The sequence below is a fragment of the Somniosus microcephalus genome, chromosome 30, assembly GCF_052327205.1.
Source record: "Somniosus microcephalus isolate GS21.2 chromosome 30, FLI_Smic_1.0, whole genome shotgun sequence".
Taxonomy (NCBI): Eukaryota; Metazoa; Chordata; class Chondrichthyes; order Squaliformes; family Somniosidae; genus Somniosus; species Somniosus microcephalus.
Window position 1 is genome coordinate 4886742 of NC_141016.1, and position 17540 is coordinate 4904281.

The window sequence follows — 17540 nt, forward strand, 5'->3', positions numbered from 1 at the left end:
AACAGAAACCCCAGGCACAACAGCGCGCACCCATTACAAAACCAGAGGGTCTCAAGCCATTCGCTCTGCAAGAGCGAAGGAAATAGACTGAGGTTTTCGACTGGTGGATCTCATTCATCCCTAAGGCTCTGGAATCTAGTCTGAACATCTGAATATCCAGGCTGCTCCATCTGTTTGCTTGTTAGTAGATATCTTGCTCGACCCACCAATTGTAGCTTAAACCTTTGAGTGTACTGCGCCTCTCTGTCCCTAAAGCTGTGCAAGGTGCAGAGTACAATACAAAATGAAAGCTCAAGAAACCCTGCTCAGCCATTTATTTTTATTCGTTCGTTGGACGTGAGCAAGGCCAGCATTTATTGCCCATCCCCTAACTGCCCTTGAGAAGGTGGTGGTGAGCCGCCGCCTTGAACCGCTGCAGTCCGTGTGGTGAAGGTACTCCACAGTGCTGTTAGGGAGGGAGTTCCAGGATCTTGACCCAGCGACGATGAAGGAACGACCGATATATTTCCAAATGTGTGACTTGATGGGGAACTTGGAGGTGGTGGTGTTCCCATGCGCCAGCTGCCCTTGTCCTTCTAGGTGGAAGAGGTCGTGGGTTTGGGAGGTGCTGCCGAAGAAGCCTTGGCGAGTTGCTGCAGTGCATCTTGTAGTTAGTTGTGATTGCAAACGGAGATTGATTAAGAATTCTTAAGGCCCTCAGTGTAAGAACACAAGAACATAAGAAATAGGAGCAGGAGTCGGCCATACGGCCCCTCGAGCCTGCTCCACCATTCAATAAGATCACGGCTAATCATTGACCTCAACTCCACTTTCCCACCCGATCCCCATATCCCTCGATTCCCCTAGGATCTATCGATCTCAGCCTTGAATATACCCAATGACTGAGCATCCACAACCCTCTGGGGTAGAGAATTCCAAAGATTCACAACCCTCTGAGTGAAGAAATTCTTCCTCATCTGAGTCTTAAATGGCCGACCCCTTATCCTGAGACTGTGACCCCAAGTGCTAGACACTCCAGCCAGGGGAAACAATCTCTCAGCATCTACCCTGTCAATTCCCCTTCAGAATCTTGTATGTTTCAATGAAATCACCTCTCATTCTTCTAAACTCCAGAGAGTATCAAGAGCATTCAAGGCCTCTCCGGACTCGGTTACATTAAAACTCAAATGTGTCGTAAAATGTATGAAGAAATAGGCCTGTAGTTTGTTTCTTCTTCTCTTCTTAGGCAGTCCCTCGGAACCGAGGATGACTTGCTTCCACATTAAAAATGAGTTCTCAGGTGACTGATGAGTCCAATGTGGGACCTACAGTCTCTGTCACAGGTGGGGCAGACGGTGGTTGAAGGGGCGGGTGGGTGGGGTGCTTGGGTTGACGTGCGCTCCTTGCGCTGCTTGCGCTTGGCTTCCGCTTGCTCCCGGCGAAGAGACTTGAGGTGTTCAGCGCCTTCCCGGATGCTTCTCCTCCACTTTGTGCGGTCTTGGGCCAGGGATTCCCAGGTGTCGGTGAGGATGTTGCACTTTTTCAAGGAGGCTTTGAGGGTGTCCTTGAAGCGTTTCCTCTGCCCACCTGGGGCTCTCTTGCCATGTCGGAGCGCCGAGTAGAGCACTTGTTTTGGGAGTCTCGTATCGGGCATGCGGACAATGTGACCCATCCATCGGAGCTGATCGAGCATGGTCAAAGCTTCGATGCTGGGGATGTTGGCCTGAGTGAGAACACTGACGTTGGTGCGCCTATCCTGCCAATGGATTTGCAGGAATTTGCGGAGGCAGTGTTGGTGGTATCTCTCCAGTGCTTTGAGGTGCCTGCTGTACATGGTCCATGTCGCTGAGGCATACAGCAGGGCGGGTATCACTGCTACTCTGTAGACCACGAGCTTAGTGCCAGGTTTGAGGTCCTGGTCTTCAAACACTCTCTTCCTCAGGCGACCGAAGGCTGCACTGGCACACTGAAGACGGTGTTGGACTTTGTCATCGATGTCTGCCCTTGTTGACAGTAGGCTCCCGAGGTATGGAAAGTGGTCCATGTTGTCCAAGGCCTTGTCGTGGATTTTGATAATCGGGGGGCAGTACTGTGTGGCGGGGGCAAGTTGGTAGAGGACCTTTGTCTTACGGATGTTTAGTGTAAGGCCCATGCTCTCGTACGCTTCGGTGAAGGTGTTGACGATGGTTTGGAGTTCGGCCTCAGAGTGTGCGCAGACGCAAGCATCGTCTGCATACTGTAATTCGACAACAGAGGATGGGATGACCTTGGATCTGGACTGGAGGTGACAGAGGTTGAACAGTTTCCCATTTGTTCTGTAAATGAACTCCACTCCAGCGGGGAGCTTACTGAGGGTGAGATGCAGCATTGCAGCAAGGAAGATCGAGAAGAGCGTTGGTGCGTTGACACAACCTTGATTGACCCCCGTCCATACGTGAATTGGGTCTGTGGTGGAACAGTTGGTCAGGATCACAGCTTGCATGTTGTCATGAAGCAGGCGGAGGATGGTGACAAACCTTTGAGGGCAGCCGAATTTGAGGAGGATACTCCATAATCCCTCACGGTTGACAGTGTCGAAAGCCTTTGTGAGATCAAAGAAGGCCATGTACAGCGGTTGGTGCTGTTCCCTGCATTTCTCTTGTAATTGACGCGCGGTGAAGATCATGTCCATTGTGCCTTTTAGTTGGAGGAGCTCTTCAGCCACTGGGAGAAGGTGATTGCGGAGGATTCTTGCGATGACTTTCCCTGTGGCAGACAGCAGGGAAACTCCTCTGTAATTACCGCAATCGGACTTGTCACCGTTCTTGAAGATGGTCACAATTACGGCGTCTCTGAGATCCCCTGGCATGATCCCCTGTACTTTGTTTACCCACTGCATTAATAACAAATCGAATCAGATCGCAATACGCTGCACCGAAATGAAATTAAAGCAAAACACTGCGGATGCTGGAAATCTGAAACAGAAACTGGAAATGCTCAGCGGGTCAGGAAGCGTCTGTGGAGAAAGAAACAGAGTCAGCGTTTCAGGCCGATGACCCTTCGTCAGAGCTAGAAAAAGTTAGAGATGTAGCAAGTGACATGAATCAGTCATTCATGAAAGAAAGACTTATGAAATAATACTGAGTGGCCTACGGGTGGCGCTGTCCAGGGACAGTATAAATACTCGGGCACGGGCCCAGCTTGCGCAGGACATTCTTAACAGGAACTAGTGAAGGACACAACTAGACCTCCATGTTGTAAAACAGTTGATTAAAGCTTAGACCAAGTGCCTAGTAGTTTTCTTACGTCAGCAAGTTTTAAGGTTTGAAGAGAATGTTCAAAATATTCAACTTTGGCACATTTACAAAATAAATATTGTGCAATTGTTTTATTTTTAAAAACACAAAACCCAAAAACGATGCACTTAATGAGCGACACATGGGCCTCAAAAAAATGTTTCTTTTTTGATGTTAAATGTTATGAATCGTTTAAATTTTGTAAAACAAAAACCTCTTACTTTGAGCAATGCAATGCAAAAACAAGCTTTTTTGATCAGGAAAAAGACAAGCACAAATCTGGCTTTGTGTTTCCAATGTAACAGGTTTTAAGCAAGTGCAGAGACGGGGAAAGTGGGGAGGAGAGGAACGAGCGAAAGGGGAAGCTCTGCGGTCGGGGTGGAAGGCAGGAGAGATTAAATGACAAAAGGGATGACGTGGAAGGCAAAAGCGGGCGGGAAACAAAAGATGGGTCGGGAGGAGGTGTAAATGACAACAGCAGAACCATTACCAACAGCTGCTGTCCGGAAAAAAAAAGAAATGGGAGCAGTGGTCATGATCTGAAGTTGTTGAACTTAAATGAAACTGCCTACCCTGGCAGGAGCCCCATATTTGGCCAAGGCTCCTGGGAACAAGCACAAAAACACTTGCGTTAATCCGTCCCTGATTGTAATGAGTGATAGGTGGTCTGCTGGAGCCTCGGGGAATTGCAGAAAAATTTGCCGGAGCTTTTCCTGATTTGGCCGCAGGGGAATTTATCTTTGGTATGTTTTTTCCTCATCACAGGCGGGCTGGATGGGGGTGGTGGGAGGGGGGGGGCGGTTGTCTGTGCAAAGTGGCACAGACGATTGGTAAGGGCTGAATGGTCCCTTCTCGTCTGTGCCCTCGGGCCGTTATTTTCGCCGCGACTGCGCTGCGTGTTCAGGACCACCGAAAAGACACGGTTGAATGATCCTGCTCCCCATCTAATGGGAACACTCTCTGCCCATTTCAGCTACCGCACCTTGTCAAAATAAAATTAGAACCAGGGTGGAAAAATGAAAAAATGTTGAACCTTGTGTTATGTTTGGAAATGGTGCTGAAATTCTACTGTGAGGGCCCGAAAGAAAATCAGCAGCATTGGACGAGGCTACGTTTTAAGGTGGAAATGCTCACGCTGCCCAAAGGTTGCGTCAATTGTTGTTGGAACATTCCAGAGTCCTGCCTCTCATTTATTTTTAGTCAGGCTAATTAGCGACTGACTGGAATGGCTCCACAGCTGAGGTCATCCCAGCTGTTTGCACCTTGCCATGTCCCTGAGTCATTAACAACTTCTAGAAATTAAAGAAAAGAGAGGCTGTTGCTTTTCACTGTCTGCAGCCTCTGCTTGGCAGCGACTGGTCCGTCATCCATTACACTCGAATAGTGAATCAGCCTGCCTGCTTGGAGGGGCCTGATTTGAAGTTAACTGACTTAATACAGTAGGTTGATCCAATTATTCCATTACACATGTACATAAATATACCAATAGGGAAGACCCACTCGCAAATCGCGCACACAACTATGAAGTGTAGAGTCGCCAATCCTCGAGGATTGTCCTACAGTCTCCAGGAAGAGTTTGGAACATTCGACCACAAGTAGTTGTGGTGAATGGCATTGAAAGAAAGAGAGACTTGCATTTCTACAGCGCCTTTCACGACCCCTGGACGTCCCAAAGCGCTTTACAGCCAATGAGATACTTTTGAAGTGGAGCCACTGTTGTTGGGAAACGCGACAGCCAATTTGCGCACAGCAAGCTCCCACAAACAGCAATGTGATAATGGCCAGATAATCTGTTTTTGTTATGTTGGTTGAGGGATATATATTGGCCTCAGGACACGGGGGAGAATTCCCCCCCTGCTCTTCTTCAAAATAGTGGCCGTGGGATCTTTTACGTCCAACTGACAGGGCAGACGGGGCCTGGGTTTAACGTCTCATCCGAAAGATGGCACCTCCGACAGTGCAGCACTCCCTCAGTACTGCCCCTCCGACAGTGCGGCGCTCCCTCAGTACTGCCCCTCCGACAGTGCGGCGCTCCCTCAGTACTGCCCCTCCGACAGTGCGGCACTCCCTCAGTACTGCCCCTCCGACAGTGTGGCGCTCCCTCAGCACTCTCCCTACGACAGTGCAGCGCTCCCTCAGTACTGCCCCTCCGACAGTGCTGCACTCCCTCAGTACTGCCCCTCCGACAGTGCGGCGCTCCCTCAGTACTGCCCCTCCGACACTGCAGCACTCCCTCAGTACTGCACTGGGAGTGTCAGCCTAGCTTTTTGTGCTCAAGTCTCTGGAGTGGGACTATGAACCCACAACCTTCTGACTCTGAGGTGCGGGTGCTGCCCACTGAGGCATTTAAGGGAAAGCGAGAGGGAGAAAGGAATAGAAGGATAGGGTGAGATGAAGAGGGGTGGAAAGAGAGCTCTGCAGTCGGAGTAAATGGAAAGTGGAGCATGGACCAGTTGGGCCGAATGGCCTCTTTCTCTGCTGCGCATTCGATGCAACTCTACGTAAAATTATGCCATCATTAAACAAACTGTATGGTTTTTTTTCTTTGAACACAATTCATTTAATGGTTGGATAAATATTGGAGTGGGGGGAAAAAAGGCTGTTTGACCGGGAAGGGTGGTTGGGAGCGGGAGGTCACACGATGACACCTCCAGGAATAGGTCCTGCCAGAAAATCCTGATCAATGCAGTTGGCCAAATATAAGCAATATGAAAGACTGAACAGAAGCTCCTTTTCGCCCCCCACAAAATGAGGGCAATCGTGCTCTCTCTTTCGGTTATGTTAGAATTCAAAAACAAAAGGAACAATTTGTTTAAAGATGGGTATGAGCAAGAGTGCAATGCAATAGGAGCAAATGGAAAGTGAGATTTGCAATGGATGGCTCTGTGTAAATGCGTGTCTCTGTAATCCATTGGTTTTACCCGACTCTGGGATCTGGGTGATGTCACGGCTTGACCCGTCCAGTTAAAGGGGCCTCCCCTTGATGCAACAGTATTCAGCGAAGACACTTGGGCTTTATTTAGGTTGCAATGTCTTGCTGCGCCAGAATGCAATAACTGGTTTTCATGCGACTATATCCCAGAGAGCAGGGTGCGCGGTAGCGATATGTCTACCAATGATGTTAAGCAATTGTATACATTTACAGCAACAGGAGTGGGCCATTCAGCCCCTTGGGCCTGTTCAACCATTTAATTGGATCATGGATGATCTGTAGCTCAACTCCATTTACCCATCTTTGATCCATATTCCTTGATAAACTTCGGAACATAGGGCTGGGAGTGGGCCATTCAGCCCCTTGGGCCTGTTCTGCCATTCAATGAGACCATGTTAAGTCTATCAAAGACCTTACCATAGACCTTATTTACTCTATCAAAACCCTTCATGATTTGTAACACCTCTATCAAATCTCCTCTTAAACCTCTCTGCTCTAAGGAGAACAACCCCAGCTTCTCCAGTCTCTCCACATAACTGAAGTCCCACATCCCTGGCACCATTCTAGTAAATCTCTTCTGCACCCTTTCTAAGGCATTGACTTCCTTGCTAAAGTGTGGTGCCTAGAATTGGACACAATATTCCAGCTGAGGACTAACCAGTGTTTGAACTGGTTGCAAACTTTTAAAGGCTTCACCATAACCCCTCCCTCCGAGCGATGGTAACCCTATCAGCAGCAGCATTACCGCTCTGCAGCGGGTTAGCGGCAGATTGGCATGGGCGCGCGGGAGTCCCGCATCAGCGCTAGCCTGCCATGAAATCATCCTTGAGTTCATAGTCTCAGGGTGAGTTACAGTGAGTGTTAGTTGCTCTTTTCAACTTTGGAGTACAGTTGGTTCTCATTTAGATAATTCTAAAAATGATAGACCAATAAATGCTAAAAAAATGATCTGGGCTTTTTTCCAAACCAAACTCCCTCTTTCCACACACACACTCCGTTCCCTTACATTAGCAATTGGGAAGAACTCGTTGACTTGAGTCCATTGTGTGCGCAACACATTCCTTGTTGAGATACAAAAACCATGAGCAGTGCCAGTTAGGAATTACTTCTTGATAGAAATTGACAGTAAATAAACTGAATGTCATGTCTAATTGGTCTTCCTTTTGGAAACTTGTCTTCAATTCAAGAGGGTTGCGTTGGTAGAAGATTTTATTTGGACCATGCAACTGTCCCAACAACTTGAGAGACATGACTTGTGGCACAGGCCATTCTAGTTCATTGCTGTGCCTGGCTGTGGATTTTGGGTCTCCTGCGATCTAAGCTCTTGCAGATGGCCCCTGGCATCAATGAACTCTTTTACTGGCACGTGTATAATTTGTTGTTGGTCAACAGGAGCTCACGGCAGTTCCAAGATAACTCCAGGGGCTAGGCTTAACTCTCGGCATTTCAGATTTCCTCACCTACCAACCCGTCCAAAGCACATTTCAGCTCTGCGCCCAAGGATACAGAGCCAAGTAGCTGGGATGCTGAGGCCCCCCAGCATGGGGTGTGCAAAAATCCAACTGTTCCTGCCCACAAGCTCCCCGACCGTTCATTTAAAAAAAAATTCATTTATGGGACGTGGGCATCGCTGGCAACGCCAGCATTTATTGCCCATCCCTAATTGCCCTTGAGAAGGTGGCGGTGAGCTGCCTTCTTGAACCTCTGCAGTCCGTGTGGTGAAGGTACTCCCACAGTGCTGTTACGGAGTTCCAGAATTTTGACCCAGCGACGATGAAGGATCGGTGATATACTTCTAAGTCAGGATGGTGTGTGACTTGGAGGGGAACTTGGAGGTGGTGGTGTTCCCATGCGCCTGCTGCCCTTGTCCTTCTAGGTGGAAGAGGTCGCGGGTTTGGGAGGTGCTGCCGAAGAAGCCTTGGCGAGTTGCTGCAGTGCATCTTGTAGATGGTACACACTGCAGCCACGGTGCGCCGGTGGTGGACAGAGTGAATGTTTAAGGTGGTGGATGGGGTGCCAATCAAGCGGGCTGCTTTGTCCTGGATGGTGTCGAGCTTCTTGAGTGTTGTTGGAGCTGCACTCATCCAGGCAAGTGAAGAGTATTCCATCACACTCCTTACTTGTGCCTTGTAGATGGTGGAAAGGGTTTGGGGAGCCAGGAGGTGAGACACTTGCCACAGAATACCTAGCCTCTGACCTGCTCTTGTTGCCACAGTATTTATGTGGCTGGTCCAGGTAAGTTTCTGGTCAATGGTGACCCCCGAGGATGTTGATGGTGGGGGATTCAGCGATGGTAATGCTGTTGAAAGTCAAGGGGCGGTGGTTAGACTCTCGCCTGTTGGAGATAATCATTGCCTGGCACTTGCGTGGCACGAATGTTACCTGCCACTTATCAGCCCAAGCCTGAACATTGTCCAGGCCTTGTTGCATGTGGGCATGGACGGCTTCATTATCTGAGGAGCTGTGAATGGCACTGAACACTGTGCAGTCATCAGCAAACATCCCCATTTCTGACCTCATGTTGGAGGGAAGGTCATTGATGAAGCAGCTGAAGATGGTTGGGCCTAGGACACTGCCCTGAGGAACTCCTGCAGCAATGTTCTGGGGCTGTGATGATTGACCTCCAACCACCACAACCAGCACCTTTCACCCCACCAGCCTCCACATTCAACAGATCATCCTCTGCCTTATCCGCCACCTCCAACGTGATCCCACCACCAAACGCATCTTCCCTTCACCTCCCCTTTCAGCATTCCGAAGGGACCGCTCCCTCCCCGACACCCTGGTCCACTCCTCTATCACCCCTAACAGCCCTTCCCCTTCGCCTGGCACCTTCCCATGCAAGCGCAGGAGATGCAACACCTGCCCTTTTACCTCCTCCTTTCCCACTGTCCAAGGCCCCAAACACTCCTTCCAGGTGAAACAGCGATTTACTTGTACTTCTTGCAATTTAGTATACTGTATTCGCTGCTCACGATGCAGTCTCCTCTACATTGGGGAGACCAAACGCAGATTGGGCGACCGCTTTGCGGAACACCTCCGTTCAGTCCGTAAGGGTGACCCTGAGCTTCCGGTCGCCTGTCACTTTAATTCACAGCTTCACTCCCACTCTGATCTCTCTGTCCTCGGCCTATTACATTGTTCCAATGTAGTTCAACATAAGCTCGAGGAACAGCACCTCATCTTTCGATTGGGCACTTTTAAAGCCTTCTGGCCTCAACATTGAGTTCAACAATTTTAAACTATAACCCCTGCCCCCATTTTTCATGCAGTATGATTTTGCCATTCCCATTTGCAACATTTTATCTTTCCTGCCTCTTACAAAAGCGCAGTATGTTCCTTCAATTCCTCCCTCCGCGCCCCCGCCCCCCCCCACCCCCCACATCTCTGCACCTGCTTAATATCTGTTGCATCTCTAGCCTTCTCCAGTTCTGATGAAGGGTCCCAGACCTGAAACGTTAACTCTGTTTCTCTCTCCACGGATGTTGCCTGGCCTGCTGAGTTTTTCGAGTGTTTTCTGTTGTTATTTCAGATTTTCAGCATCCGTAGTATTTTGCTACCATCTTCCTTTGTGCTAGGTATGACTCCAGCCAGTGGAGCGTTTTCCCCCCGATTCCCATTGACTTCAGTTTTACTAGGGCTCCTTGATGCCACACTTGGTCAAATGCTGCCTTGATGTCAAGGGCAGTCACTCTCCCCTCACCTCTGGAATTCAGCTCCTTTGCCCTTGTTTGGACCAAGGCTGTAATGAGGTCGGGAGCCGAGTGGTCTTGGTGGAACCCAAACTGGGCATCAGTGAGCAGGTTATTGGTGAGTAAGTGCCGCTTGATAGCACTGTCGACGACACCTTCCATCACTTTGCTGATGATTGAGAGTAGACTGATGGGGCGCTAATTGGCCGGATTGGATTTGTCCTGTTCTTTGTGGACAGGACATTACTGGGCAGTTTTCCACATTGTCGGATAGATGCCAGTGTTGTAGCTGTACTGGAACAGCTTGGCTAGAGGCGCGGCTAGTTCTGGAGCACAAGTCTTCAGCACGACAGCCAGGATGTTGTCGGGGCCCATAGCCTTTGCTGTATCCAGTGCGCTCAGCCATTTCTTGATATCACGGGGAGTAAATCGAATTGCCTGAAGACTGGCTTCTGTGGTGGTGGGGACCTCGGGAGGAGGCCGATATGGATTATCCACTCGGCACTTCTGGCTGAAGATGATTGCAAACGCTTCAGCCTTGTCTTTTGCACTCACCCTTCATGATTTTAATGAGAAGAAAATCATGGGCCGTGTGCGCTCCTTGATATCCAGTGAGGCTGGCCATGTGCGGACGTAAAATCCCTCCCTTAAATGAGGGTGAATTGCCATAATTGGCTATTGAGCAGCAAGGGTGTAGGGTCTATCCTGTGAATCCGAGCTTGGTTAGGTCCCAATTCCAGCTGTGCTTTTTTGGGAAGGGTTCATACGGAGCGCCGGTCGTTGTACAGAGGCTGGTCCGCCCCCGCCTGAAGTACCGAGTACAACGGAAGTCATCGGATCACGAGAAAGAAAGCCAGGTTTTGGAGAGGGTGCAGCAAGAGGCAATTAAACTGAGAGCTGGGATTGGGCACCTGAGTTATGAGGAGAGGCTGCAGAAGCTGGGAATGTTCACACTGGGGAAGTGACTGCTCAGGGAGTGGTCTTCGAGATCAATTCAGGAACCTGAAGAAAGAAGAACATCCATTTATACAACGCCTTTCACGACATCAGGACGTCCCAAAGCACTTTGCAGTCAATGAAGTCATAGAATCACAGAATGATACAGCACAGAAGGAGGCCATTCGGCCCAACGTGCCTGTGCCGGCTCTTTGGTAGAGCTATCCAATTAATCCCACTCCCCTGTAAAATATTTTCCTTCAAGTGTTTATCCGATTCCCTTTTGAAAGTTACTATTGAATCTGCTTCCACCGCCCTTTCAGGCAGCGCATTCCAGATCACAACAACTCGCTGCGTAAAAAAATGTTTCCTCCTCTCCCCTCTGGTTCTTTTGCCAGTCACCTTGAATCTATGGCCTCTGGGAACAGTCACCGACCCTTCTGCCACTGGAAAAAGTTTCTCCTTATTTACTCTGTCAAAACCCTTCATGATTTTGAACACCTCTATTAAATCTCCTCTTAACCTTCTCTGCTCCAAGGAGAACAACCCCAGCTTCTCCAGTCTCTCCACATAACTGAAGTCCCTCATCTCCAGTACCGTTCTGGTAAATCTCCTCCGCACCCTCTCCAAGGTCTTGAGATCCTTCCTAAAGTGCGGTGCCCAGAATTGGACACAATACTCCAGCTGAGGGCTAACCAGTGTTTTTGCTGACTGCAACCTTTTAAAGGTTTCACCCAAAGCCAAGTTCCTTCCCTCCGAGCGATGGTAACCCTATCAGCAGCAGTATTACTGCTCTGCAGCGGGTTAGCGGCAGATTGGCGTGGGCGTGCGGGAGTCCCGCATCAGCGCTAGCCTGCCATGAAATCATCCATGAGTTCATAATCTCAGGGTGAGTTACAGTGAGTGTTAGTTGCCCTTTTCAACTTTGGAGTACAGTTGGTTCTCATTTAGATAATTCTAAAAATGATAGACCAATAAATGCTAAAAAAAAATGATCTGGGCTTTTTTCCAAACCAAACTCCCTCTTTCCACACACACACTCCGTTCCCTTACATTAGCAATTGGGAAGAACTCGTTGACTTGAGTCCATTGTGTGCGCAACACATTCCTTGTTGAGATACAAAAATCATGAGCAGTGCCAGTTAGGAATTACTTCTTGATAGAAATTGACAGTAAATAAACTGAATGTCATGTCTAATTGGTCTTCCTTTTGGAAACTTGTCTTCAATTCAAGAGGGTTGCATTGGTAGAAGATTTTATTTGGACCATGCAACTGTCCCAGCAACCTGAGGTCAATGCCCTCAGTAGAGAGACATGACTTGCGGCACAGGCCATTGCTGTGCCTGGCTGTGGATTTTGGGTCTCCTGCGATCTAAGCTCTTGGAGATGGCCCCTGGCAGCAAGGAACTGGGGAGAGAGTGGGAATATGGTATTGAGATAGAGGATCAGCCATGATCATATTGAATGCTAGAACAGGCTCGAAGGGCAGAATGGCCAACTACTCCTCCTATTTTTCTATGTTTCTAACTCTTTGACTGGCACGTGTATAATTTGTTGTTGGTCAACAGAGGCTCACAGCAGATCCGAGATAAGTCCAGGGGCTAGGCTCAACTCTTGGCATTTCAGATCTCCTCACCGACCGACCCGTCCACAGCCCATTTCAGCTCTGCGCCCAAGGATACAGAGCCACGTAGCTGGGATGCTGAGGCCCCCCAGCATGGGGTGTGCAAAAATCCAACTGTTCCTGCCCACAATCTCCCCGACCGTTCATTTAATGAGCAGGAAATCATGGGCAGTGTACGCTGCAATCCTTGCTATCCAGTGTGGCTGGCCGAGAGCCCATCGTGCCTGTGCCGGCTCTTTGGTAGAGCTAACCAATTAATCCTACTCCCCTGTAGAATATTTTCCTTCAAGTATTTACCCGATTCCCTTTTGAATGTTTCAATGCATTTATACAGCGCCTTTCACAACCTCAGGGCGTCCCAAAGCCCTTTCCAGCCAATAAAGTACTTTTGAGGTGTAGTCATTGTTGTAATGTAGGAAAGTTAAAGTCAAAATAAGCATCAAAATGTTGAATATACTCACAGATTGTACAACAAAAGGGCAAAGCCTCAAACTTAGAAGAGTGAGGGTGAACAGAGAGTCCAGAGAGTTTATGGAGAGAGTGCTGAATGTATTGCTGAGTGAGGCAAGATCATATCAGCAAATTCAAAGGCGAGTTGGATAAGTACCTGGTTAAATTTGATGGAGGGGGTTTGAGTTATGGTGGGACATAATATTTCCTGGAGACTTGGACCAGATTTACCTCAATGGTACCTTTTCTAGTGCTGTGCATTCTGATGTCCTACGTTCTGTGGAGAGACACTTCTAGAACCATAGAATCATAGAAAGTTACAGCACGGAAGGAGGCTATTTCGGCCCATCGTGTCCGCGCCGGCCAACAAAGAGCTATCCAGCCTAATCCCACTTCCCAGCTCTTGGTCCGTAGCCCTGCAGGTTACAGCATCCCAAGCGCACATCCAAGGACTTTTTAAATGTGGTCAGGGTTTCTACCTCTACCACCCTTTCAGGCAGTGAGTTCCAGACCCCCACAACCCTCTGGGTGAAGAAGTTGCCCCTCAAATCCCCTCTAAACCTTCCACCAATTACTTTAAATCTGTGCCCCCTGATTTTTGACCCCTCTGCTCAGGGAAATAGGTCCTTTCTGTCCACTTTATCTAGGCCCCTCATAACCCCTCATAATTTTATACACCTCAATAAGGTCTCCCCTCAGCCTCCTCTGTTCCAAGGAAAACAAACACAGCCTATCCAGTCTTTCCTCATAGCTAAGATTCTCTACTCCCGGCAACATCCTTGTAAATCTCCTCTGTACCCTCTCTAGTGCAATCACATCTTTCCTGTAATGTGGTGACCAGAACTGCACTCAGTACTCTAGGTGAGGCCTAACTAGTGTTTTATACAGTTGAAGCATAACCCCCCCGCTCTTGTATTCTATGCCACGGCTAATAAAGGCAAGCATTCCGTATGCCTTCTTAACCACCTTATCTACTTGGCCTGCTACCTTCAGGGATCTGCGGACATGCACTCCAAGGTCCCTTTGTTCCTCTACACTACTCAGTGTCCTACCATTTAATGTATATTCCCTTTCCTTGTTAACCCTCCCCAAATGCATTACCTCACACTTCTCCGGATTGGATTCCATTTGCCACTGTTCTGCCCACCTGACTAATTTATTGATATCTTCCTGCATTCTACAGCTTCCTTCTTCAGTATCAACCACACAGCCGATATTAGTATTGTTGAGTCTGTGTGTTCCAGATATACTTATTTTAAATAAGTGGACACAGACAACAGGAAAAACTTAAACAGGTCTTTACTACTTGAAGGTCAGGGCTGAACTGCTTTACAAATTACTACACAGAGCTTATATACCGGTGTGGTCACCACCGGTACTACAATATACAGTAGCAAGAGAAAGTAGTCCATCTTCTTAAGGTAGTTCTCTTAAGGTGGTACAGGTTACATACACCACAATTCCTCCCTTTTTAGCTTAACAGTGTACACCCCAATTTAAACATAATATGGATAACATATATACAACTTTCATGCAACTGTTCAAAGATTCAGTCTCTGAGGAGGCCTCCTGATCCGAGTTGGATAACGCCTTTCAGGGGTCTCTGATTCTGGTTGCTGGGGTGACTCCTCTAATTGATCTCTTATGGACTGAACATCCTCATGTACGTTCGCGTTTGAGGTAGATGCTACAGGTTCAATAATTTCTTCCACTGGTGTCTCTGCCGTAGCCATGGGTTCGACCCTTGTTCTCGATTCTACAAGTTGGTCAGCATGACGTCGTATTACGTTTTCACCAATCTCTACCGTGTACATCAGGGGTCCTTGTCTGGCACGAATTTTTCCAGATTGCCATTTCTCATTCTTATAGTCCCGGGCTAACACTGGTTGTCCTATTTCGAAACTCCGAGTGGTCTTGTTATTTACCTGCTGGAACTGTTTGTTTTCGACTTCCCTACGCACATTTGGTTTTAACAAATCCAACCTGGACCGCAACCTCCTGTTATAAAACATCATGGCAGGACTTTGATTTGTCACTGCATGTGTGGCGTTTCGATATGCCATTAGGAAATTGTCCACCTTGTGTTGTAGTGGTATATGGTCTTCGCTCATGGCCTTTATCGCCTTTTTGAACGTTTGCACAAATCTCTCGGCCAACCCATTTGTAGCCGGATGATATGGGGCAGATGTATAGTGTTTCACCCCATTCTTCTTCATGAATTTCTGGAATTCTTCTGACACGAACTGCGGTCCGTTGTCTGAACATATCTGTTCTGGCAATCCATTTCTTGCAAATATGGTTCTAAGAACTGCGATCGTCTTTTCCGAGGTAGTGGTCGCCATCTTAATCACTTCTGGCCATTTAGAATGTGCGTCTACCGCTATCAAAAACATGGAATCCATGAATGGACCTGCAAAGTCGATATGTACACGCTGCCATGGGGTTGACGGCCATTCCCATGGATGCAGCGGTGCAATTGGAGGTGCATTTTGAACTTTTTGGCACCCTGAGCAGCTTTTAGTCAGATCCTCTATTTGTTTGTCGATACCTGGCCACCACACATAAGCTCTAGCAAGGCTTTTCATCTTGACTCCCCCCAGATGACCTTCATGCAGTTCCTTTAGAACTCTCTCCCTTAATTTAGGAGGAATAATCACCCTTGTTCCATACATCAATGTTCCTTGACAAACGGACAGCTGTTCTCGTCTGGCTGAGAATGCCGGTAACAGTGGTTCGCCATGTGCTGGCCATCCCTTCACTGTCAATTCGTAGACCCGAGACAGTGTCGGGTCGTTCCTGGTCTCTCTCTCAATACTCGCATTGGTGACTGGCAAACATTCGATGATGGTCGAGTGAAATAACTCAACAGGGTCAACTGTCGGTGCCTCTTCCGCTGTAGGTAGTGGCAGGCGCGACAGCCCATCAGCATTACCATGTTGCTTTGTACCTTTGAATTCGATCTCATATTGATGTGCCCCTAGGAAAAGGGACCATCTCTGGAGCCTCTGCGCTGTCATCACCGAAACACCCTTCTTAGGGTTAAAAATGGAAACCAACGGCTGGTGGTCTGTCAGCAGCGTAAACTTTTGGCCTTGCAGGTAATGATTAAATTTTTTTTACTCCCCACACGAGGCTGAGAGCCTCCCTATCTATCTGAGCATAGTTGCGCTCAGCGGAGGTCAATGATCTGGATGCGAACGCGACTGGTCTTTCCAAGCCATTTGGCAACTTATGTGATAGCACTGCCCCAATACCATATGGAGAAGCATCACAAGCTAAACGAATAGGCAGCATTGGGTTAAAGTGAGCCAACACTTCCTTAGAGGTGATCAATGCCTTGCTTTTGTGAAAAGCCCACTTACAGTCCTCGCTCCACTTCCATGGCACTCCCTTTTGTAAAAGAACGTTCAGCTGGTGTAGCACCGTGGATAAATTTGGCAGAAACTTATGGTAATAGTTAATCAACCCTAGGAACGACCTCAACTGGGATACATTTTCCGGAGCGGGAGCCTTCACAACAGCTTCGATCTTGTCAGGTGACTTGTGAAGCCCCTCCTGGTCAATGACGTGACCACAGTACAAGATTCGCTTCTGAAAGAACTCACATTTCTGGCGATTAACTCGAAGTCCATACTCTTTCAATCTGGTGAGCACCTGTTCCAAATTAGCAAGGTGTTCCTCATCATCATCTCCTGTAATAAGAATGTCGTCCAGATAGCATTGTGTGCCAGGAATTCCCTGTAATACCTGCTCCATGGCCCTTTGCCAAATCGCTGGAGCCGATGCCACTCCAAAAACCAGTCTATTATACCGATATAAGCCCTTATGCGTGTTGATCGTGAGATACTGGCGTGACGCTTCATCAACTTCCATCTGTAAGTACGCCTGCGCCAGGTCTATCTTGGTGAAGTGTTTCCCGCCAGACAACGAAGCGAAGATATCCTCAATCCGCGGAAGCGGATATTGCACCGTGTGAAGAACCGGATTAACAGTGATCTTGAAATCGCCACAGATGCGAACCTTCCCCGGTTCCCCCGGCTTGTTGCTCAATGAACGCTTCATGACGGGAACAATGGGCGTGGCCCATTCGCTCCAGTCCACCTTTGACAGTACTCCTAAACATTCTAGCCCTTCCAGCTCAGCTTCCACAGCAGGTCGTATCGCATAAGGCTTTGAAAAATTTCGGGTTTGCATGTTCTTCAACCTTGATGTTTGCCGTAATTCCTTTCAGTGTTCCCAGTCCCTGTTGGAACACCTCCTTAGCATCGTCCAATATTCTGGACAGTCGTTTAGGTTTGACATCGTCCTTTTTACCGGAATCTACAGTTAGCGCTTTTAAGGAATGCCAGTCCATATTTATTCTCCTGATCCATTCCCGTCCCAGTAGTGGTGGACCTCCCTCAGGTAACACATACAAGTCCATTCCTTTGCTTTCTTTACCCTTGTGGACCACCTTTACTTTTATCTTTCTGATGGGGTATACTCTTTGCCCCGTGTATGTTTTCAATACAATCTCCGTATCCCTTAGGGGAATGTGTGAGAATAACCTTTTGTAATCTTGCTTATTCATGACCGTCAATGCCGATCCCGTGTCCAATTCCATCTTCACTTGGACTCCTGCTATCTGGAGTGTAACCCAAATAGTTTGGCGG